The sequence below is a fragment of the Anas acuta genome, chromosome 5 (genome assembly GCF_963932015.1).
Source record: "Anas acuta chromosome 5, bAnaAcu1.1, whole genome shotgun sequence".
Taxonomy (NCBI): domain Eukaryota; kingdom Metazoa; phylum Chordata; class Aves; order Anseriformes; family Anatidae; genus Anas; species Anas acuta.
In genome coordinates, this window is record NC_088983.1 from 40,923,738 (window position 1) to 40,950,094 (window position 26,357).

A 26,357-nucleotide genomic window follows, 5' to 3' on the forward strand; every position below is an offset into this window, starting at 1 on the left:
CATACGGAAACATGAATATCTCTTCCAAACTCTCTCTACTAGCAATATTCCCAATTTCTCCACCTTCACAAATGGATCCTCCAATTTTCAGGCAGAGTAGGTTAGATAGGAGAAAACATCCTCTGTTTTTTTATTTAGGAAACCAAAAGTTCGGCTTTCGGATTATGTACGAGTAGAGTAGTAAAGGTGTACTGATGTTTGGAGAATAATTATGGTCTTCTGTTTTAATTAATAGCTTAGTTGCATTGAATTGTCTTCTGAATACTACCTTATATTGCTATTCTTTCTACAGAAAATATCATCAACATATGAAGAGGAAGAAGAAAAAGACATGTAAAGATACAGTTAAAAGCACGACATGTACGTTAGATTAAAAAAAATAAATACACACACACACACACAAAAAAAAAGTCAGGAACTGCTAAATTGGTGGTTGCCTATGTACTCTTTTACTCTATGTAATCTCTCCCATGTGTCTGTCCCATGTACTGAATGAGGCAGGGGTCCTGTGGGAAAACAAGATGAGAGCATGTAATTAAAGACTCTATCATAATGCATATGCATATAACACTACATTGCACACACAATGTGTGGTTCATTTTCTTTCTCATCCTGTCCCTGCAGAGAAGATGAGAGAGAAAATGAACTACACATGACAGATGCTAGCAACATCAGTTAATGCATTTTTAGAAGGCAGTTAGATACTAAAGTTGTTTAAAAGATGTTGAAGATGAATAGAATAGAATAGAATAGAATAGAATAGAATAGAATAGAATAGAATAGAATAGAATAGAATAGAATAGAAAATGGAGAGAAGAGGACAGAAGGGGAGGGGAGTGGAGGTGAGGGGAAAAGGTATGTTGGTTTTCTGGAGTGCTAAAGAAAAATTTAATGTAGAAAAATTAAATCTTATGGATAGTACATTTTTGAAGATGAACCTTTTCTATGATTATCCTTTCACTACTTAAATAATATATATATTAAATTCATTCTATAAAAGATACATAAACTACATATTTACATGAAACTATGGGGGAAACTATGACTAAAGAGAGAGATAGACAAAAGAATTTGTGAAACCTATTATCCCATATTATATGATGCATTCTCAGGGAAATTCATCAGTTTACTACATATTGCAAAGCCGCAAAAGACCAGATAAAAATACATTCTCATTCTGCTCTCGTGTGGTGCCGTTTTGTTTGTTTGTTTGTTTGTTTTTTCCTCCTGTATTTTTCCACTATTTCAGTTCTTTGCCATGTCTTTTACTGTTTGTTCTTCCAGTTAGGAAGTTTTGCAATTGTCTATCTCCCACCACCACCACCTTTTCTTTTTTTTTTTTTTTTCTTCAATTCCCCTGTCCTATTTTTTCTCTTCTTCATTGTAGTAATTTTATTTTTGCTGTGATGTACTTACCAATAGATGTACTTCATGCAGTATTTCAGACATTTCCGGCACAGTTGTCACTTGGATAATTATGAAAGTATAAAGGACAAGATAAATAAATATACCGGGTATATCAGAGTTTGTCCAGTTCTGGGTTATTTCACAGTAACCAACTGAACAGCAGAAACATCAGAATCTACCTACTATCCCATAAATAGTCTTGAAGGAACTCTTTGCCCTATTGGGATAGTGATTCTGCCATTCTATGCAGCCTAGTACTTCCATTGTGAGTTATGGCTATAGTGAAATAAAGCAGTTTCTTCATGATTACTCCCTGAGTAGAAACTCTAGCATTAGATATTGTACTTCTCCAGGTGATGTGCTTCTCCTTATGCTTCCATGAAAACTGGATTCATCTGGTCTCATGCAGAAATATATCCAAATGACTAATGATTTCATGTGCTTCATTTTTCTTGTAAAAGTTCATAAATGTGCCTATGCTTAGGATATCATGTTTCTTTAAGTCTTGGAATACACAAAGTTAATACATCAAAAGACCAAGCTTTAGAAAACAATCTATTTTCCTTGCAATATACATTTAGTTTTATTTTTTACTGTGAGTTTATTTGTACTGGGAGTGTCTGAAATATTTTATACCTGCACCTACATATAAATGTGATGAATACATTCAGAATAATCCAACATAAATCCAAGTTTAAGAGAGAGCATAATCTCAACTTTTTTTGTTTTTGTTTTTGTTTTCAAATAGTTGAAATAGTTGCAGTATTAGGCAAGTCCAGTGAAAAAATATTTAGCTGTCATTGTAAATATTACATTGATAAAGAAATCTATACACTACTACGGTCTGCAATTCATCAAGTGCTTAAGTATATATTCTATTTAAATAGCAGTGACGATCTAAATATGGTCAGGGTTCAGGAGCTAGAAGTTAGTCTCACGTGTTTCCAATGCATGAGCTAAAGTCCAATGTAATGTGATAAAAATATTCCCATCACCTTTGATGGACTGTAGATCAAGCTCAGGCTAACTGAAAAACATCTTGCAAATGAAAAACTTCTAGAGGAAGTAAATTGCTTTCACTATGGAATTGGAATATTTTTCAGGATGTCAAATAGTAGCTACTACAATAAATGATAAATAAGTAAAGGTAAACTAATAAAGCAGAGCCCAGGTGCTAAAACAAACAAACAAACAAAAACAAAACATAGAAACAAGAAAAAGAAAAACAACACATAAAATAAAGTAACTTCTTAAGTTCGATGCATTCATTGTGTGACACAGTTGAAAATTAATTAAGCTTTTAATCTTTAACTAGCATATAGACTTAAAAGTAATTTTTTAAAGCCTAAACTTGCATTAAATGTTAAAATATTTGATTCCTTTTCACAATTATAATTCTTCTCTAAATACAGACCTACTTGGCATACTAGTTGTGTATTTTATAGTTTTCAAATGAATTTTAAAAGCTTGCCTTTTCAGAGCAAAGAATCTAACCACCACACCAGGGAATCCATGCCTGCCAGCCTCTCCATATGTTCCCTACATTCATAAGCCCTCTTGCTTAACAAATGTAAATACAGTTCTAAACCAAGTTTTCTCTCAAATGAGCACACAGTAAAGATCAGTGTCAGTGAAGAGAAAAGAAAGGAAAGACTTTTCCTTAGTCTATTGCTGTCCAGCTTTGAACATTGTCTTATACTTAAATTTTACAAAATTGACTGCATAAGATTAAGAAGCAGATGCTACCTAAGGGCAAAAAAATTGCCACTTATATATATCTTGCCGCTTGCCACTTATTTGCCACTTACCTTACTCTCTGAGTGAACCTTTTAAGTCAAGCATCTTTTTTGACTTCTGTCTGTCAAGTAATATTTTGATATCACTGGACATGTTACAGAATGATGAGTGAGTCTAGAACAAAATATTACTGAGTGTAGTTCAGTCATGGGAATATGCATATAGAGGAGTTGCCGGTGTCTCAGATACTGGTGATCAGATACTCACAGGAGGTTTCCAGTGAAATCAGAGGCTATTAATATCAGCAGCTCCTTCTCAGGGTTACTCAGGTAATTCTGAATTGATTCTGGGTAATAAATTAGCTCTTATAACAAATGATATAACATACACAACAGCATATAACATACTCATATGTTTTTGAAATATTTTAGATATTGATTTGGGAAATTGCAGAGGATTAAAACTTAAAACTGTGTCTGGTAAAGATGTTGAAATTAAACTTCAGAATAATAAAACACCTGGAAGATCATCTAACAAGAATGGCTAAACCAGTATGTTTTCTAACAACAGAGGATCAATCTGTTCACTTTCTTTGAATGAAGAAGAGAAAATCATCTGGTATAATATATTTAGTCTTTTAAAAGGCATCTGACAAGGTCTCTTACTATAAGCTGCTAAAACAAAATAGTCATGGGACGAGATGCAAATGTTATGTTAAGAGACCAGGAAAAAGAGAAGCAAATGACAACTTTAATCAAGAAAAATGATTTTTTGAATAATATATATATTAATGAACAGAAAACACAGTGATAGATGAAAATCAGCAGTGATAACATAAAGAACATCTAACACAGAAGGGAGACACTTTAAGTGCTCATACCACTCACATGCTTCTGAATTAATCATATCAGCTCAGGAAATGAACCCCAGCATCACTGAAAATGAACCTCATCACTGAACCAGCATCACTGAACCAGCATCACTGAAATGAACCTCAGCATCACTGTAAACAACTCAATGAAGACTTCACTTCAATGTGCAATGGTACTCAGCAAGCACATACTGGATATGTGAGAGAAGTGGTAGTGAATAATGTGAAATTGTGTAAATACCATTATATACACTTTTATTTATAAATTATGTTTTTTTTTCTTATATCTAAAATGTTTTTGTGGGTCAAATGATTTCTGTGACTTCAGAAAACTTAGAGACAATTAAGACAACAAATAGAATTTGTAAATGGAAAATACTTGTATGAAAGAGTGGTGAGATTTGGGCTTTTTTATTTTTGAAAAAAAAAATGTTTTAATCAAGTTGTGTATGGAGAAGACAGTTTGAGGGTCTCTGTTTCACAACAGATGAAAACAACATTGTTCAGAAGTGGGAAGAAGCAATTAAAAATCTGTTGCTAAAAATACCCTTCCCATTTAACATATAATCGCACTGCAGAACTCACCGTAAATATGTCACCAAGGCCAAAAAAACAGTGAGACTGAAAATTTGCCTGAAATTAAAAGGTATAAACAACTAACAGATTGGTATGAGTTAAAATCGTTGCTCTTCAGCACTTAATCTAAATTCTTAACAGTAGTGATTAGGATGCAGGAAATCTGCCCTATGTCTGATTATTGCACAGTATTATATTTACCAGATGTCATTCAGGCTGCTCATGCAGAAAGCTCAAATTGTGCAGGACACCTGTGGGCTTGCAACCCAGTTGTGAGCTTCAAATGGCCACTGCTTAGGAGTGGTAGAAATTAAAATTTCCTGCTGAAGATGGAAAAACATTGTGGAAAATGAAGGGACTCACTCATCTTCAGAAGAAGGTACGGGATGCACTGGTTTTCCTGATAATCACATTCGTGACCTCACAGATAACATCACTGTAGAAGAAATTTAGAGTTTTACACATCATTTCATTTCAAACTGTCAGCTTCATAAAGCACCCGTAACAGTATTTGAAGTCTGAATGTATACATGATGATGGCCAAGTTTTGTCCTCTTCCCACTAAAAAGAAGGTTGTTTCAGTGAGTTGTTTGACTTCAGAATTTTCCTTTGGATGTACATCAGGAAACGGATCCAGAGCAGAGGCAATGTGACCAGTTTGGACTGACTGGCCATTGCATAGAACTGATATTGAATGGAACTAGTCAGTGAATGACAGAGGTAAATACTGTAAAATTCACACTGCAGGTATGGTGGGAGCCATGCTGCCTCTGTCACAAGAACAGAGCAAATGGCTTGGCAAGCTCCACCATGAAAAAAGGCATTGTCCTCTCCTTGAAAAACAGTTAACATCAAGGGGCACCTGTAAAATATACAGGAGAAGCACTGGCTGTGATACAAGTCCAGAAAAACAGGAATTAAAACCTTTTTCTTTAACATCTCATGTTGATAAAATTTAACCCATCAAAAATCTTATTCTAAATAAATATATTTATGGCTGAACTGATTAGGGTCTCAAAATCTTGAACTGTCAAATACATTGAGAATATAAGCAGAAAAATCATTTCATTTTTTTTAATATGTAAAAATTTTGCAGTATTTAGAAAGCCAAAACATTTGGCCATGCTCACACATTTGTTGTATTTGGAAATGTGCCTTTTGGTCATTAGGGCCCTGGGCAAAGCAGTAGTGCATGGGTGCTCCCTACCCTGCATTCTGTTTGCTGGGCCACCACCTCCCTTCCTGCTGCATGCACATCACAGAGGTTATATTAAGAATACCCAAGCAAATTCAAGACTAGTCAAAAATTCTCCAGGGCTACATTCTGTGGCCAGTTCTCTTCAATGTTTTGGTAAATGGTCTATCTGTAAGACTCAAATGCATTCTAAATTTGCAGATGGTACTAAATTAAGAGCTGTTGACTTCCTCAAGGGTGGAGATACCATGCAGAGAGATCTTGACAAACTACGGGGCTGGGCAATCACCAAGTTTAACAAGAACAAGTGCTGGAACCTGAAGCTTGGAGGGCAAAACTCTAGATTTCAGGATTTCAGGAAGTGTTTGGACAACGCTCTGACATATGGTTTGGTTTTGGGGTGGTCCTATGTGGAGCTGGGAGCTAGACTCGATGATCCTTGTGGGTTCCTTCCAACGCAGGATATTGTGTGATTCTGTATTGGCTGCTCTTAGACCTTGACACAGGGGAAGCAGAATGGTTAAAGTGGCTGTTAGCTTCTATATAAAATTCAGTATGAATAAGGGTGACTGTACAAATTCTTTATATTATTAATTCTTAACTATAAGCAAAGTGAGAAAACCCTTTTCAGTGTGACCATATGAAAAAACAAATTAAGAAACTCATCCTGTGAATGCTGTTGATTGTATAGGTTAAAGAGCAGCTACTTAAAAATAACTGCTAGTGCGCAAAGAATTGTAACTATGCCTGCATTTGTAAGACTGGGCTCCAAACTGGTAATTCAAGTGCAGTGTAAGAAAAAATGTAGTAGTGTCACAACATAATTATTACATAGCTGTATTATAAACATCGTAAATCATTACTGAGCATGCTAATATATCAGTGTTAATGTATTGTTATTTGCTGTACAATCAGAGTAAAAAAGATAAAACTATTTTGTGGAAACCAATGCCAGCCAATAAGGAGGGTAACAAAATAACTTTTAGAAATTAAGCACTTATTTCTACTCTAAATCTTATGAAATAAGTTGTGTTCCTTCCCCCACTCCCACTCCCAGAACTGTCAAAGCAGTATATGCTTAAATTATAGTCAAAGCTCACAGTCTTGTCAGCATGGGTCCTCAGAGGATTACATTCTTTGAGGAAGTCAACCTACGTTGAGATTATGTTTCTCTAACTTTCTGAGAATCTGGAATTGCCTAAAAGACTCAGCATTGGATGAAGAAAACCAAAAGGCCCATTAAGAAATGGCATCAACCAACATACAAAGAAGGGATTTTTATTGGTATTGTGAACATTTCAGGCATTATGACAGAATCACAGAAATTGTCTAGGTTGGAAGAGACCTCAAGATCATCAAGTCCAACCTCTGACATAACACTAACAAGTCCTCCACTAAACCATATCGCTAAGTTCAACATCTAAACGTCTTTTAAAGTCCTCCAGGGATGGTGACTCCACCACTTCCCTGGGCAGCCCATTCCAATGCCTCACAACCCTCTCAGTAAAGAAGTTCTTCCTAATATCCATCCTAAAACACCCCTGGTGCAACTTGAGCCCATTCCCCCTCGTCCTGTCACCAGGCATGTGGGAGAATAGACCAACCCCCACCTCACTACAGCCTCCTTTAATGTACTTATAAAGAGCGATAAGGTCACCCCTGAGCCTCCTTTTCTCCAGGTTGAACAAACCAAGCTCCCACAGCTGCTCCTCGTAGGACTTGTTCTCCAGAACCCTCACCAGCTTCATCACCCTTCTCTGCACTCTTTCTAGCACCTCCATGTCCTTCTTGTAGCAAGGGACACAAAATAGTACTCGATGTGCGGCCTCACCAGAGCCAAGTACAGGGGGACAAGCACTTCCCTAGACCTGCTGGCCACACTGCTTGTTATGCAAGCCAGGATGCAATTGGCCTTCTTGGCCACCTGAGCACACTGCTGGCTCATATTCAGCCAACTATCCACCAATACTCCCAGGTCCTTCTCTGCCTAGCAGCTTTCCAACCACTCATCTCCCAGCCTGTAGCTTTGCTTGGGGTTATTGCTCCCCAGGTGCAGGACCCGGCACTTGGCCTTGTTGAACTTCATACAGTTGACCTCAGCCCATCGGTCCAACCTATCCAGATCCTCCTGCAGAGCCTTTCTACCCTCGAGCAGATCGACACATGCACCTAACTTGGTGTCATCTGCGAACTTACTGAGGGTGCACTTGATCCCTTCATCCAGATCATTGATAAAGATATTAAATAGGACTGGCCCCAGTACTGAGCCCTATAAACCAGAGCACCAGATTATCTGCCCTCTGGTGGGGAACTGTCATTGACTTTCTGTGTTGGTAGGCATAGACTGGCTTTTACCGCTTGATTTTACACATGAATCATCATATGTCAAAAGGACTCTACAGGGCTCTCCTTTTCAGAGAAGTACATTGCTTGGCCTATCTGTGGTGTACATTGAAGAAAATAAAAGAAAAAAGATATTTTATTTGTAGGTGAGACATATGCATGATTTTAATTCCGTTTGCTCATTTCATAATAGGTCTGAATATTTTCATGTTTTTTCCTGTTACTTTTTTTTCTTCCTATTTTGAAGAACTGTTTTTCCCTGTAGTCTGGCTGAAGGAAAAATTGAGGACTCAAGTCAATTGTCATTTTCATTAATCTGAACTACAGAGTAGATGGCAGAGCTGGAAAGGAGTATAATAACATAGGACAGCCAAGTATTGTTAGTACAGGCAATAAGAAAACTAGTAATTCTATTATTTTACTACATACAGATATTTTAAAAATATATAGGTAGTGATAACATTTATAGTTTAGTGCAGTTGAGCAATAAAGCAGAAACATGATGGAATTGGCAGATAAGTTGCTTAGAGTCTAACACAACCATAACTTCATTAACAGCTCTAAGGTGCTGTAGGTGCAAGATTTACAGGCTCAAGTTCTGCAATTGGGTATACTAAACAATTACTAAGACGTAAGAGTTTATCTATGCAGTTATAGATGTTACACTTCTGATTACTGAGACTGCAATTTTAGAAACTGGTTCAAAGTGTACATTCTCCAGAAATAATTTGCATTCTTGCATTCTCACTTTTCTTTCTTTTAAAAATAATAATCATTTAAAAAAACTGAAAGGATATTTTTTTTTCTTTAATAGTCTGCTATCAAATCTGAAAATAATTATACCTGGCCATCTAAGTATACATTATGTGGCCTGCAATGAGCAATATGTGATATTTTCAGAATACAAAAAGTTACTACCATCAGACAATTTCCAGAATAAAGATCACAGTTTTGCAGTTGTGGATCAAATTCAGTTTTGATGGTAATCCATACTTCCCCCGGAGTTTGAGTAGCATGAATATTGAGGTCCAAAAAAAAAAAAAAAAAAAAAGAAATTCCTGCCAGAACTGTTAGAATGTTAAATAATTCTGTTTATTATTATTATTACCCAATAATTCTTTTCAAATTAAATTTTCAATGATTGCCAAAATTCTTTCGTCAGTAAATGTAGTGCCACTGGTTGAAAAATCTGAATAGAAAACAGTGCCTCAGCGCAACAATCAATCCTAAAATCTCACAGTTCATTTACATATGGAAATTCTTACACATTGAGTAATGGCATATACATGCACACCACTAGTTGCCCTAGCTTTCCCTGAAGGCACTGGTAGCATGCAGTGTTGTACCTTTATTCTCCCTGTGTAAGATTTATCTTAAAAGAAGAATGAAAAGTGTGTTGTGCTAACAACCAACCTTCAACTCCCCAAAATTCCTTACATACACGTCTTTGAATATTTTTTGTTTGTTTGTTTGTTTTTAAGTAAAATATTGTCTTTTGAAACCTGAAAAGCTGAAATGGTGTTAAAAGTCACAAAGAATTTTTGTTGATTTTGTTGATAAATCCACCAGTATAATACTGATCTACAACGAATCACAACCAGATTTTGCCTTCAATATTTTGTGATCTTTCACTTCCTCAAAAGCAAATATAGGAATGTCAGCATAATATAGAAAGACATTTTACTTACCTAAGGAAAACAGGTGTGCATCAATTAGTTTACAGTTGGAGGAAATCTTATGAGTAGTTAAGATCTTCAGCAACTAGATGACTTGTGATCAGTAACCCTGTATTTGGAAACAAAAACTTAAAGCAAACAATATTATTTAGAATTGTAAGTGCCAATCAATCTTATCTCTATGGAGCTGATCAGCCTTTCTTTACCAAACTTTTGATAACTTTAACAGTTATCGAAAAAAAATTGATCCCTTCATAAAGTTTTACTTATATCTTCAGCTGTTAATTCTGGCATGGAACAGTGTAAGTGTTACATTTCCGACATAGTTGTATCTGCTATAGCTGAAATACTATTTTCCTATCCATGTATAATCTAAAAGTCTAGTAATATTACTTCTGTAAAATATGAACAGAATTGCAAGATGGTTTTATCCACAAAAGCAGATGGTACGTCAGAATACATTAATGATGAATGTCTCTGTGAGAAGATTAGAGAAATCAATTGTTTCTTTTTGAAAAATGTAAACCTTTGCACAAGCACTTATCCTAATTTGCATCAATGGATTTACTGGCAAAGATCTTTTCCGTTGGCAGGTTTGTGAAATATGGTTAGGATTGAAATATGAAATATGAAATATGTTTAGTACTTTTAAGTCAAACTTATTGTAGATTGGGCCGCAGTCATAGCAATATGAAAAATATACACATATTTTAAAGTACACATACTTTTCTTTGTTATCTGAAGAATTTTGTATTCAAAGAGAAAAACTGTCCAAAGCAAAATGTTATGTCTGAGATGAACTGAGGAAGAAATAAAATACCACAGCATCTTTGTGGTATGCTAAGTATTCTGTTGCTCTTGAAGTTACCACAGTGAACTGTCCTGAAGCATCCTCTTCAATTTATTAAGTGTTGAGTTGCTAAAAATTACTTTCTAAAAATCTATCTTTAATAGTACTGAATATTTAGCAAGTACTAGTAATAGGGAAAACATACTAATATTCTCCTAAGGATAAGCAAAGTAGTATCAAATTAGTATTAGTGAAAAAAATAATAGATCTTTGCACATGATCAGCTCAGTGAAAAGGTATCTGTACTTACAGTTTAACAATATTGTCTTGTTAGGCTGAGAAACAGGTATTTTCAAAGGTACAACTTGTGGTTATATGGTTATAGATGCATAACTTCCTTTTTGCATATCCCCATAGATTTTTTCTGGAGCAGTAGTTCTTTCCCTCTCACATGTTCAAGATCATATACCTATTCTTCTTATATCAGAAAGAAAAGAAACTACAGGCACAAATCTGATTCTGTTACAGCTTTTTCCAGCTCTCATTGGTTTCACTAGAAGCTGGAAGAGGACACATAAGCATAACTAAGGCAGAAATGTAAGAACAAATAGCCAACATTTTGCCTTAAAAATAATATTTTCTTTTATATTTCCCAATCTTATAATCACTTCTAGAACTTTAGGTTCCTCCATTGTATAGGACTGACCAAGAGTATCACTTAGAAAAAATTAGCTGGTTTTCAGTAGAATGCCACACAGTTTCATTTGATATTTGACTTAATCCTTTCTCAAATATGTAAATTTTTTATCTTACAATTCTACTTCAGAGGATTCTGCCTTGCTTTGACTGACATTTGTCATGTAGATATGGTAGAGAAAGATTATTTATCTTGACAGCAGGCTGATGACAAAACATCTATACTATGATTAAGCTCATTTCTAGATTAGAAAGATTGCACTAGCAGTTTCTGCAGCTGGTGTCTCTGTGACAGTTGTAGTTATCTTAGCCTACATTTCAGTGTTTTGCATTTTTTGCCAAAGAATACCTGAAGATTTCTGCTTTACAGACTGCATAAATTCATGATTACGTTCATGACTACATTAAAAAAAATGACCAGCAGTAGCATGACCTGTAGGATTTATATTTTTTTATTATGATATCCTGCTATTTGTATTCAATTTTAATGGAAATTTCATTTTGATTTTGGTCTTGAAATTGACAGCAAGTTTATAGGATTAGGCCTGGGTTTGTCCTTTTATTTTCCGATTCTAAAAACTTTAGACATCTTAGCCTTAAATTTTAGAAGTCATACTTTAATTTTTATAGTATTCAGTGTGCATATAGTTCAGCAAGTGAAGGCATATTCTTGGGAAAAAAAAAAAAAAAAAAGATGGCAGGTTGGGTTGGCTGTCTATCAAAACATGGCTGCAAAAGGTAGAGGTTTTAGGAAGGTGTATTTTAAAATAAAAAACTTAGGGAAACTTGAATTTTAAGAGTTGGGTTATAATCTGAAGAAGTAAAGCTAGAATTAAGACCTCATCTATTTTCTACAGAGGTTAAGGTCAAAGAGGAATTATTAGGATAACTGAACAGGACCATTCTTCAACAGGAATTACTAACCATGTTAGTGTTTTATAGATGTTACTAAGTAGATCATATGGCAATACAGATTGAACTTAAGTGTCATTCAAAACCAATACATATGATAAGGAAACACAAGGGGGATGGCATAGAGAGCCCTTGTGGGGGATTATACAATTATACAGCTTGGGGAAGGATGTAGACTGTAACTTTATCAGTTTAGATCTAACCTATAAGACTAAGCTATGTACCTTCCTAGAGACAGAGCTTGTAGAGGAATACAGAAGCATTCTGCAGCACTGTCTGTACTACTGCTGCACCTGCTAGTGCTCAAGCAAGCCTAGCCTACAGCTGGGGTAGATGCTGTATGGTCTTTGCACCAGAAAACAAATGAGTAGCAGTTTGTATCACTGAAGAGTTGGTTCAGGAAGAAAGGGTGGTTCCATTCTTGCACATCTGTTAGGATGAGCACCTTTTCCTCTTATGTTCATAGGCTTATATCAAACCAGCTACTTCTTTTTTATTATTTTTTATTTTTACTGTTTTTTTTTTTTTTTTTACATTGGTTTTGTGCTAATAGACATTTTGTGCACTGGCATTCAAACATAAGGTACTTGAGGCAATGCTTTTTTTAATAAGGCAGTGGTGTGTCCCCATGGCTCTTGTTAGAGAATCTTTTGCTCTTAGCCCAGAAAAAAATCAGTGAGACAGTCCAAACCTGCAGACCAGAATATCCAGAAAGGATTATACATGCAAAGACAATTGCTTTTAATTCATATATTAGGAGAAATTTTGAACATTTCACCTGGGCAATAAATCTTCCAGTAGCTTATTTTTCTGGGGAATTATGCCTTACACACCAGCTGTGTGGCCCAGAAAGGAAAAGGAAAAGAAACTTTATACTGTTCCCATTTCCATACTTTACAAATGAAAAATGGCTTGGAGTGAAATAAGGCTTTTAAAGGCCTCTGATGTGACTTAAAGTGGAAGGTATTCAGCTGTATAAAATATGAATAGGCGAACAATCCAACAAGCAATGCCTCAGAGCATCAGAGCCTTCACAAATCAAAATTTCAAAAATGTGTTGAAGTGTCCATTTAGCAATCAGGGACATGTTCAACAGCTCTTCTTGAGTAACTACAGCAAATAGAAGTTATTTAATTTTATAACTACAATATGGCAAATAAATAATACTTCTTTGCTTTCTTATGTTGCAACAGGTTCAAAAGTTCAGCTTCAGTCAATACACAGACTCATCATAGAGTACTGATTATTATACTACTGACAAATGCTGTTAAATGTGAAATATTTTTAATGTACTCATTAAGTAATACATAAAGATTCCTGTAAAGGAGAATCAAAATAGATTCATATGGTATTATTTCATTTATAAATATAGTTTATATATATAGTTATATATGAACTTATATATACATTTTTTCAAAGTTCTTCATTGATCCCATAAAGATATAGACTGAACATTCTTCATTTGTGGTTGCAATTAGAAAAAAGTATACTTCAATTTAATAACGTCTAATGCTGAAAACACCATCTAGACTACTTTGGTCTATTTTATGTAATTCACACAGTCCTTAAACATATAGTGATTTGTTAACTGTTCTTTAAATAAGAACTTCTGTATTAAAACACTCAGATGTGTTTCATTCTGTATGATTCTACCCCCAATGAGAAGCAGCTATAAAAAGTGTTAAAATAAGAGAGTAGAAAACTTTAATTTGGTAGTATGTTACACCTGCACAGATGATAATGAGTACAAAAGATGGATGCAATGGAGATCCAACCCCAGATACTATATATCCCAAAAAATTATCCAATATATCCATCTCTGTCACTCTTCATGTCTTCTCTTTTTCTCAGTGGCTCACCAGACGGTAATGTTCTCCGATCAAATATTCTCTATAAATTGGGAGACCATTTAGCTGATTTATGAGGCTTTTAGCTATTACATACTTACCTACTCAATAAAAGTACTTACATCATATGACACACAAGCTACCTCCACAATCCAAGAATCATTCTTAAATTGACACATACATCAAATTGTAATGTGGTTTCCTGTACCTAATATATCACTTAAGGGCAAATAACAGGCATTCCATAGTAGATATTTTTTATTTCTTCATTAATTGTTCTTTATTTTCTCAGATAGCATTTTTTTACTCTTGTGGCTTTCTCTTGCACATAAATATATTCTTAATATTAAAAAGAATGGGAGCTGGAAGGTGGAAAGGCAGACAGAGACAGGCTGTGGGAGTGAGAGGATCACAGAGACTGTAATTTTCTTAACATTTTCTTCCTGTTTTCTATTTTTCACTTGTAATTAAGTAGCAGTTGATGCTACTATATAATAAAAGGGATGAATTTGAGATAGATTTTGATGAAAATATTTATCTTGTTTGCAAAATAGACTGTTTGGTTTATACCAGAACTAGTAACCTTAGATTAAATGAACATCAGAATGAAATCAGGTATATTTAATTTACAATAACTGCTATTTCTGGCTGGCATGGTCTGCTAAGTGTGCATCTTATTACATTAGAGGAAGTTCTACTATTCAGTATAATTTAGAGCCTGAACTAAAAATGAACAAATAAAGCTTTTGGGTAGTTGTTAAGCAGTAGTCTAAGCTTCCTGTTGCAGCTCAAGTCTAATAATGCTGTCTTGGAGAGTATGAAAATTACATCTATAGAGATGTATAGATGCTTTATAAAAATAAGTGTAAAAAAAATCCTTTAGTTCTACAGAAAAAAATATGACTTTTATCAGGTGTTTTGTAACCCGTAGGCTTCTGCTTATAACTGTCAGCTTTTCTTTCGGAGTGGCATGGATACAGCTGAACTTATTTCTGAGGGGGCACGATAATTATTTGATCAACTTTAGTCCACAACAGCAGCAATGAGGCTAGATTTAGTTTTCTTAGTATTGCAATAAGACATGGCTATGGCTAACAGACAGTCTTGAAAGATTTGAGAATAAATATATCTTGGAATATCTTGGGAATAAATATATATTTTCTAGCTATTGTATTTCTAAAGCTGGTTAACAAAGACTATAAACAGAGAAGTGATGCAAATACGGAAACTATGGCACAGACACCTGCAAAACACATAAAAGTGAAAGCCTGTAGCATCATTAAACTGTGTTACCATTGATAATCCAGACCTGTGATGGTCTGCTCAAAGATGGATTTCAACCATGCATCAAGCATCTGGTTAACTATTACTTTATCTTTTTGTATGTGCTTTCACTCACTACTACCTAATCAGTCTTCTAATCAAGTTCAGGTGCAATAGATAGGCAAGATTTTCTTGGTACTGTATAAAATAGCCCTGCCCAACCTTTTTCTCTGTTGAGCATGGTGATGTGGACAGAGAAGACTTTTTTTTTCTCTCTTTCTTTAGGCTTTCTATGGTCCATCCCTACCTTATCATCAATTATTGTTGATATATAAGCATTTCTTCAACGCATTTTTTATTTAGCTAAACTTGAAGTAGCTGCCTTATTTCTTTTTTCTTGTGTTATTCTACGTGCTTGACTATGGAAGTAATATCTGTGAAATTATTTCAATGCCTACTATCAGCATGCCCTTTAAACCTATTTGACTATGATGTCTAAAAAAAAATAAGAAAAGTGAAGTTGTTGTTCTTGGAATGGTTAACTGTTAAACAACCAGTGTTTCTAATTATTTGTACTCGCTGTCTTTTGTTCATAGCTGGAACATAAGCTTGATGGAGCAAGAATCTTTTTGTTTGTTGTGTTCCCTTACATAACGCAGAGTACTATGGTACTGCATTTTGACATTTCTCTTATTATGGAAACAATTCTCATATCAACAAATACTGAACATCAACCTGAGTTTTTTAGATAATGTAGAGTCTGTAAGCAAGAATGGCTGATGATTACCTTTCTTACTACAGCTGCAAAGGTCTAAGTAGTTGCACTGAGAATTAAGGACTGCCCAGCTTGTAGAATCATAGAATGGCTTGGGTTGGAAGGGACCTCAAAGATCATCTAGTTCCAACCCCCCCCTGCCATAGGCAGGAATGCCACCCACTGGATTAAGTTGCTCAGGGCCTAATCTAACCTGGTCTTGAACACCTTGAGATGGGGCCTCCACAACCTCTCTGGACAACCTGTTCCAGTGCCCCACCACCCTCTGAGTGAAGAATTTCCTCCTAATCTCTAATCTAAATCTCTCCTCTTTTAGTTTAAAGCCATTCCCCCATCATCCTGTCACAATCTAATTGAGCAGAGTCATTCTTTTTTTATAAGTCCCCTTTAAGTATTGAAAGGCCTCAATGAGGTCTCCACAGATCCTTCTCTTCTCCAGGCTGAACAGCCCCAGCTCTCCCAGCCTTTCTTCACAGCAGAGGTGCTCCAGCCCTTTGATCATCTTTGTGGCCCTCCTCTTGACCTGCTGTAACAGATCAACATCCTTGCACTGGTAGCTCCAGACCTGGATGCAGTACTCTATGTGGGACCTCACAAGGACAGAGTAGAGGGGGACAATCACCTCTCTTGTCCTGCTAGCCATTTCTCTGTTGATGAAACTGTTAGTTATGTCATGAGTCTTCTCTGCACGGAGGGCATGTATGACATTCTTATTGACATAGTGCAGCAAGCCAGACAACCTATAATTTTGCTGGAAGCAGCTGATAATCTTGAAACTGAGCAAGTGCTTTTGAGTTCAGTAGTAATCTGCCACACACATTTCACAAACTGTGATGAAAATGGTATGCACCAATTTTTCTATTTAAGGAAAAACATTCTAGCATAATTAATGAATATTATGCACTAAATTTAATTAAATTGGGAGAAATTAAGTTGCAACATTCTTCACCATATACAAATTTTTACAGGATTCCCGTCTCCATTAGTGATTGTTTTACGTATCAGGTGTGTTCTCACTGAAGTTCATAGAAGCTGCATTAATCTTAGTTGCATGAAATATTACCATAACTTTAAAGGTGACTTTCAAGGTCATATATCTTGACAAAATATTGTAGAAGTGAAAAAAATATTTGGCAGTCTGTTTTGTAGAGTAAGAGTTTATTAAGAACCCAATGGTTAATCATGAATTTAACACATACAATGATTGCCTGCTCTGCCCTCACCTTGTTTCCTATTAATTCAACATCACACCATGACAGTAGAGCAGATTGTCATCACTTCATGGCATTATACATAAAATGTGTTGTTATAAACATTGCATCAAATCAAGATGTAGGATATAAAACTAGAGTAACATGTTTGGCAAAAAGCGATACCTTATCTCTCTGAAAGTTGCTTCTGAATTTAAACATCATTGAAGAGATTTTTGTAAAATCTGTTTATCATTATTCAGTGCTGGAAAGGAGGCAGACCAGAGAAACAGAACATTTTTTTCAGAATCAGGAAGTTACAGTGAGTGTCTTGGAAAGCTACTTGAATACATTGATGCTGGTACAAAAGAAACAGCACCTCGTGAAGCAGAAGAATTAAGTATGTTTCCAGTAAGTAGAAGAGGAACTGTTTATCTTGTTTTCTGGGAAGTTTTACAAGTTCAGGGTTGAGCCCTGAATTAGATAGATGATAAAGAATGGAACTCAAAGTATCTTTATATCTAAATTCTAAGAAAAAAAGTATCAGTCCTGAATTTTCAAAATGAGATGTTCAGATTTGGTTGAAATCCTGAGTTTTTCTGAATCCCTACTGAGTTTTATTTGATTAAGTTTATACTGACTCGCAAAAATAGAAAATAATTTTGAAACATGAAATCAAAATGTGCCATTCCAATGTTGTCCTTATCAAAAATCCCTTTCAACATTTTCTTTTCTAAAATTCATATTCAATGCATTTTATAACATTTCAGTTTTCTAGAACTGAAACAAAACTTCAAACTGTTTAAAAAAAGGCAAAACAAAATCCACCACCAACAACAAAAGAAAGAGAGAAAAAGAATATAAATGAGAGTAAGACTACTACTGTGTAAAGTTACCATAAAATACCTTACTTTAAGCTGCATAACCCTGGTATAATTTGGTTGACCAAAAGGATATTTGTAGCACAAAACCAAAACCAAAACAAAACACACACACACACAAAATGCAGCAAGAAGATGGTTCAGAACCATAGGAAATCTTTCTTTGTTTTATTCAGGTTTACTCTAAAAGTTCCTGACTTTTACCATTTTGCTTTAGAAATTATTCCACAGTCTATGTAAAGCTAGGAAAGTATTTTCTGTTATTCTACATAAATTTATACCTACTAAAATTTGTCATCTTTTTCTCATATAATGTTTTAACCCCAGAATTACTTGAGGTAATACATTTTTTATCCAGCTTTTCTTGAACTGAGGTCACAACTCTCAATATTATTATTTTTTTTAAACTTGAATTGAAATTGCTATTATTTGTCAATATCTTAAGGCACTGAAATGATTCAAACATAATCTGATGCACAAAGGACTGTTTTAGCAAAACTGTATGGAGACATTCACTCACCTCTTTTCCTGATTATTTGATGTCTCTGCAAAGTCTTTTCCCCTTGATCAAAAAAGGATCAATATGTGGAGTTACATTACATAAGATATTTTTCTTGTTAAAAATATAGAGAAAAGGCTCACTTATAATCCCCACTAATTACCAGATGTAAATTGACTTCAGTGACTGTACTTAGGTGAATGGGTTGGAAAGTGGTGTTACTGTGGTTGAACATGAGCTATGCATACAATGATTGTGCAATGAAATCCAAATTTACATTCTTAGAAAATAGACTGATGGTATCGCTCATTCACTTTAATATATGGAACTTACCCATGCAAATGCAAACTGCTTGTAGTGGGTTTACGTGGCAAGGTTTTGGTAGCAGGGGACCATAGGGGTGGCTTCTGTGAGAAGGATCTAGAAGCTGCCCTGTGTTTGGTAAGGGCCCCACTGCTGACCAGAGCTGAGCCAATAAGCGATGTTGTTTTGCGCCTCTGTGAGAGCATATTTAAGACAGGAAAAAAACGCTGCACCACACAGCAGCTGGAAGAGTGAGAGGAGTGAGGAACAGCCTTGCAGGTGCTAAGGTCAGTGAAGAAGGAGGGGGAGAGGTGCTCCAGGTGCTGGAGCAGAAGTCCCCTGCGGCCTGTGGTGAGGACCATGGTGAAGCAGGATGTCCCCCTGCAGCCCATGGAGTACCACGGTGGAGCAGGGTTCCACGCTGCAGCCCGTGGAGGAGACCACAGTGGAGCAGGTGGCCCTGCACTGACGGAGGCTGCCGCCTGTGGAAGACCCCTGCCGGAGCAGGTTCTGAGCTGGACCTGTAGCCTGTGGAGAGGAGACCACGCAGGAGCAGGTGACCTGTCAGGAGCTGCTGCCCATGGGGGACGTAGGTTGGAGCAGTTTTCTCCTGTGGTACGGACCCATATCTGGAGCAGTTCTGGAAGAGCTGCTGCCTGTGGGAAGCCCACGCCAGATTAGTTCATCAAGGACTGCATCCTGTGGGAGGGACCCCACAGCACAGGGGACGAGGGTGACTGAGAAGGAGCGGCAGAGAAGAAGTGCTGTAGACTGACCATAACCCCCATTCCCCCATTCCCCTGCGCCGCTTGGAGGCGGGGGGGGGGAGAGGAAGGAGGTAGAAGAGGGTGGATGGGGGAGAAGGTGCTTTTGGTTTCTTTCCTTTGTTTCTCACTTCTCTAGCTTGTTAGTAATAAGCAATAAAGCTTACCGTCTCCCTCTGCTGAGTCTGTTTTGCCCGTTACAGTAATTACTGCGTGATCTCCTTGTCCTTATCTCAACCTTTAAGCCCTTTTCATCGTATTTTCTCCCTGTTCCTCTTTGAGGAGGGGGAGTGAGAGAGCGGTTGTGGTGGAGTTCAGCTGCCCACTCGAGTGGAACTACCACACTGCTTCAACTTATAGGTATGAAAAACAGTGGAATAAATTGAAGGAAGGTCTTAAAACATAGGGTCTCAGTGAACTCTTTGTATTTTTGGTAGGGAAGTCAGTGTGTTACTTGATTTCCTCTGCAGAAATGGCTGACCATGTGGCGACCACTAGATCAACCGAAAAAATTGCACTGATGGATATTTTATTTGATACTCCCATAACATCTGTCCTAAACTAAAAGATGCTTCTTAGATGGATGTAGCTGAGCATTGCCCTAGTCAGTGAGTGCTGATTTTTCTTCTCAGCCCTCACACTGCTCTGTCCTGTTGACCCAGATGCAAATGTTAGCAGTCCAAACAAATCTTGTTCTTGCTCTGACCAAGAGCTGGTGCAATAACCTGGAGCTTTACACAACCATTTACTCTGGAGTCTGAAATAGTCACAGTGGTTAGGGCAGCAACCCTGACACAACCATTGGATTTTTCCTGGAATTGATCATTGTGGCTGCTCTGAGATGCAGACAGTACTTTTCTCTCTTTCAGGGCTTCCACCTTTCATCAGGACTTTGTCAGAGCTGTGGTGAGAATTATTTTTCCTGCCCAAGAGTTTTCTTTCCAGTTTAATGTGATAAATTAACATTTCAGCCTGGGTTACTTGCACAGACAGTACTAGGTGAAACAGTATTGTTGGAGATCTGGGATGCACGGCTCCTCCAATTCTTTGTGACAACATGGGCCTAAATGCTTCCTCAGTCCTTCTAGTATCCATTGGGAAAAAATCCTTTGCAGAGGACACAACAGGTAAATCATATAATATATAACAGATAAATCAGAAGAATCAACCCTGATGAAAAATTATAAGCACTGTCTTCTTCCCTTCCTTTATTTTCTTTTCTACTTTTGCACTATTACTTGTTTTATCATTCAGCCTTCTGGGTTACAGTAACCAGTAAGTGAGAATTCAGGTGCAGTGAAGACAAGAGTTCTTTTTGCAGGCTGTGCTGGACAATTAAGAGTGCTAAGGAAAGTCCTAACTCAGCTGGATTAAACAATCTTGCAATATATTATAAATACCCACATTATAAATACCCTTGATAAGGTCAGAACTGAAATGTATTGGAAATAAAGCAAATAACTAACTTCTCCATGTGAGATAGTTTAAATAAGTGTTAAGACCTTTGAACAAGTGAGTTGGAAAAGTAGTGTCTTCTATTCTAAGCATAGGCATACTTCATAAACCCAGAGATAACATACATAAGTGAAGGTTATTATTTGTAAAAGTTTCTGTCATTGTGGACAAGTGAGAGGCTGAAAATTAGAGAATGAGAGAGGAAATATTGAAAAAAAAAATATCTGCGCAAAAGAGGCTGTAAAAGGTTCTGGCAAAAAGATCTGAAATAACATAGAAGAAAGGAAAAAATATCTTGGGATATAGTGCTATAAAAAAAAACAAACAACAAACAACAACAACAACAACAAAAAAAAACAGCTTCCTTTCCATTGCTTTCCTCAGGCACACAAGAAGTCAGAGATGTATATGTTCATTATCAATAAAGAGAATTATATCAAGGTTCTGTCTTTGTTGTTGTTTTCTGTTTATTTTGTTGTTTGTTTGTTTGTTTTCTTCTCAGGTGCTGAAACAAATCCATGCACCTCTGAATTTTTGTAGGCTGTTAGGGCAATAATGTCGCCCTAACAATAATGTTGCCCTAACACAGCAGCTTGTCCAGAGTCCACACATAGACCTATGAAGACTCTATGAAGTTTTACAGTGGGAAACTAAACATTTATAAGTTTATCACTTTTTTTTTTTTTTTTTCCTAAATAGTGTCATTTTCTATGTAATGTCCAGGAAGATTATCAAAGAGACTTAGGTTTGATGTTAACATTCCCCCATGCATCCCTATGAGGAGTGGCCCTTTGAAAGCAGTTCAATAAACAGATAAATCAAGGCAAGACATTCATAGACATATCAACAGTGGGATATTTAATATAAGTTACAACTTCCTCTCTTCACACTAGCAAGCTGTTAATAGCATTTGATTCTTCTGCTGCAAAATCATGCATTAATTTTTAAAGGATAGCTCTAGACAAGTAAAAAATTGGCAATGTACCATTCCAAGAATTTATTTTTAAATTGTTTTCCCAGTTGCAGGGCTGGCTGTTTCATATTTTAATAAATATATCATTCAAATTAGCAAGAGTCGTATGAAACTAAATTGGGTTTTGAACAGGAGAATTCAAATGACAAAAATTGGCTAGGTTGCTGCTTGTTTTTTGTTCAGCTCACCTTTACAAAGTGACCATATGTTATATCTTCATTTCTTGGCAACTGTAAGAGTTACATGCAGATACAGTCCTTCTGTTGATACTCTCTTTTCATTGTAGTGCTTCTGTCTAGAGGTGTCATTTTGTGAACAGCTGTAATGGTGTTATTAAAAGCAATACATATATTTTAAAACAAAATAGTAGACATATGTGCCTACTGTCAATGCAAGCAAGTCTATCTAAATGTCATGTCGAGTGTTGCAATGGCTGGAAAACAAAGCTGCTTTCTCCCATTTGCATTTCTGAAATCAATTTTGTGCCGGCTTACAATCTGTCTGCCTAAGAAAACCCATTCTGGGAGATACTCAGGTATGAACTTGGCACACACAGCTAGAGATACAGAACTTGATTCTTCACTGCCTTGCTCCCTTTGTAACCATTTACCCCTGTGGAAAATAGGTAGAAAACACAACTGTTCATTTTCAGTAATATGGCACACTTGTTTTTCAGAAGTGATGACACAAGGTACAACCAATTTAAGTAATGAAGAGTGATTCTATTTGATGTTTTTATTAAAAGTGTTTGGCGCTATTCTAGCACTACCCTTAAGTAACCCCCCACCGATATCTGTGACAGTGTGATTTCCAGTAGCTGGGGTCAAGTGCAATAAGGCTATGATCTCTTGAACTTCATTTTAAAACCTGCAAAATGCTATTGTTTTTTCAGATCAGGTTACAGTGTCGAGTATCCTTTCTTATGAGTTTCTGAAATATCTTTAAGTAGAAGAACATGAACTTTCTAATCACACAGTAAAATATGTGATTTATAATCTTAAGCTATTGGACAAATAATTATATGAAATTATGAAATTATAATAGACTTATGCTACAGTATTCAAATTTTATCCTGCCTTCCAAACTACTAAAGACAAATGTTGGTTATATGTACAAATGCAAATTTATTGTTACTAGAGAGGACTCCAGTGAGCATCTGGACTATAGATTCATAAGTGATACCATACAGAAATGAAAATATCATTTAGTAGACTTTCCTTCGGAGCACTATGAATCTAGTACCTCCAAAAATTAAGGGATATTGGAGTTGCAGAACTGAATAGTTCCATATTTTTTGCTGTCACCATATACAACTTGAGGATCACCAACAGAAACCTCCCTTCTTACAGAAGATTTGAAAAAGCTATTTCTTTACATACCTGCAGAAGAAGCTGACGAGTTAAAATATGCAGCTGGAGTAGTTGGGTTTCTTTATGATGAATGTTTCTGAACTAAATAGTCTACCTCTGAGGAGTCTCTAGAATGCATTGGCTTCTGTGTTACAGTATTCTTAGCAATATTATATTAAAGAAAGCTAATGTTGACAATATTCATAACAAGAAGAGACTAGAAAAAAATCCAAATATTTTAAGATGCCATATTACTTGCGTTTTTGTCCTTTTAAAATTCTCAGACTTAAGTTTAACAGCATTTTTTGGTTTTATTCTTTTAGTGTATGTTAAGTTTATTAAATCCCCTCCCATGTATAAATCTGGCATATCAAACCACAATTTGCATTGTCAGCTCCTATGAGTGAAATCTATTGCAGTTACAAAGCTGTCCTGCTTTTGCCTTTGTAGCAACTTTCAGACCACAATAACCATCATCAGTTTAAAGCAGGCAGATCCATTACATTTCCTCTGTTCCTACAACCCCACATTAAGCTAATATTATCTATTTCCCAAGTGAAAAAAAGCCCTTCCAGTCCTATCAATTATTAATTCCTTGCTTGCAGCTAATGTTTTGTTTGAATTATTTAAATGCATCTTCATTTATCAATAAACATAAAATGTTAAACAAAGAATACTGATGAAGGGCATTATTTAAGCCGTAACATTTTATGAGATTATTTCAAGCGCCTTTTTTGATTTATTAGCACAATATGTTTTATAATTATTTTTCCATTTCTAAAAACAAAACAAAACAAGAAACACCATGTTTCTGGGTATCATCAAGAGATTTGGAGGCTTACTGACTGTTTTCAGGAATGTTACATTTTGGTTTGCTTTCTCAAAAAGAATTTATAGTACAACATATACTAAATTCACAATCCATTTGCTAAGAAAATTCAAGACATGGTTAAGATATAAGATGCATGTGATTTATTATTAGAATAACAGTTGATGATGTTCACTCTGGTCTCCGTTTCCTCTTTTCTATTTCAGCCATTGTATCAGAACCTGATTGAAAACCAAGGCTATTGTTAAAAGACTTGAAATTACAAAAGTTGAGACAAAAGAAAATAAGTGGTCCATAGTTTTATTATCTTGAAATGCCTGCCATAGTTTTAAAAAAGAACAGGAATAAAATTAATATTATAATATTGATGATTTAATTCAAGCTAATTCTATAAATTTAAATAACCCCTAATTAATATGTAACATTTTTTTTTTTATTGTCATAGAATACATTAAAATATTCTTAAATTAATATTTCAGGCATAAAGAAGTGATGTGAAGTTGAAAAAATAGTTAAGACTACAGCCAAATTTTGCCCCATGTCCACTGTGCCTTTACCTTCAGATGTACAATTTTCTCTGTTTCTACAATGCCATGCAGATACTTGGAGAAAACTGCAGTTAAGTCATGATTTTCAGACAAAATCCCTCATGATCATATACCTTTTTTTAAAAAAATAAAAGTACCTTCAATAGTCTTTTTCTTTTCTATAATATCGAATATTGTGGTATTTCTTTGATAATCCAGATTATACAATGATTATGTCTGTGGTTTTAACACAAATATTCATCTTTCTAGTTTGTCCACTGAAAAACAGCCCTCTGAAACAATTTCTTATGACCATTTTTTACAATCTCAGTAAAGGCTTCAATGATGACTTATGTTGTATTGTATAAAGCACTATACAAATACGAGCTTTCTCTGAAAGTTACCAGTCATCTAGCAAGATAGATGGAAGTTGAAAGTCAGGAAGTGTTGGTAACCCATTTTTAGGATAGACAGCTAGGGTACAGGAGTCTTGTAGGTGCTGAATGGCTCTGCTGATTAATTATGTAATAAGAAGAATTTCTCATAATAGTCTACATGGGTGGATACAAATAACATCAGTGGCTCCAAACTGTATTAATTATTTTCAGCCTTGGGAGTTTCTGGAAATATTGTTTCTCCGTTGCCCTCCCACCTTAACCAGAACCTGTTGAATTTTTATGTATATAACTGGTATTTAAAGAGTAGAAAAACATCTGAAGGCTTGAAAAACGCTCCTGAAGTACAGAAGGACAGAAAGAATTTCTAAAAGATTTCTCATTTTAAAAAAATTCAATAAATTTTGAATTATTCATATTTTTGAATTATTATTAATCATTAATAATTAATGATACCTCATTAATGTGTATAAATATCTGAGGGGATGGAACTCTTTTCAGTTGTGCCCAGCGACAGGATGAGTGGCAACGGGCACAAACTGAAGCACAGGATGTTCCATCTCAATAAGAGGGGGCACTTCTTTGCTGTGAGGGTGACATAGCACTGGGACAGGTTGCCCAGAGATGTTGTAGAGTCTCTTTCTCTGGAGATATTCAAAACCCACCTGGATGGTGATCTAGGTGATCCTGCTCGGCAGGAGGGTTGGACTAGATGATCTTCAGAGGTCCTTTCAACCCTGCCCATTCTGTGAACAATTTTCATTTCATTACCCAAGAGAACCAAAGTGCCTTTCTGATGCTTTGAAGGGAGCAACAATTTGTTAGGAACAACGTTGGAAGTTCATGCTAAATATAATTTTAGTAGTTTCCTGTGAAAATATTTCCATTTAAAGTCTACAACAGCTGGCATTGCTACAGAAAATAAATATTAATATTCTTCAAAAAAAAAATGGTTCAGCATTGATCCTTTCTATATGTAAGGTGACTATGCAAATAAACTAAGAAACTGCAGAACCAAACATGCAGCATATCCTACTAAAAGCAAGAGGATTGTTGTGCACTGAAAATTGTTTATCCAATGAGGCATAAATATGGTATACTTAG

The 26,357-nt window shown here is 35.7% G+C and overlaps 1 long non-coding RNA gene across 3 annotated transcripts in view; it reads left to right on the forward strand.

Annotated features, from left to right (window-relative positions):
• LOC137857623 (uncharacterized) overlaps window positions 1-26,357 on the forward strand; it is a 75,679-nt gene that overhangs the window by 12,353 nt on the left and 36,969 nt on the right. For 2 of the 3 annotated variants that reach the window (XR_011097187.1, XR_011097188.1), the window contains one exon: window positions 293-19,786. The exons of the other annotated variant lie outside the window; for it this stretch is intronic. This is a non-coding gene — a long non-coding RNA (uncharacterized lncRNA). Of the gene's footprint in view, window positions 1-292; window positions 19,787-26,357 lie in introns of those variants that run through there. 3 annotated transcript variants of the gene reach the window in all.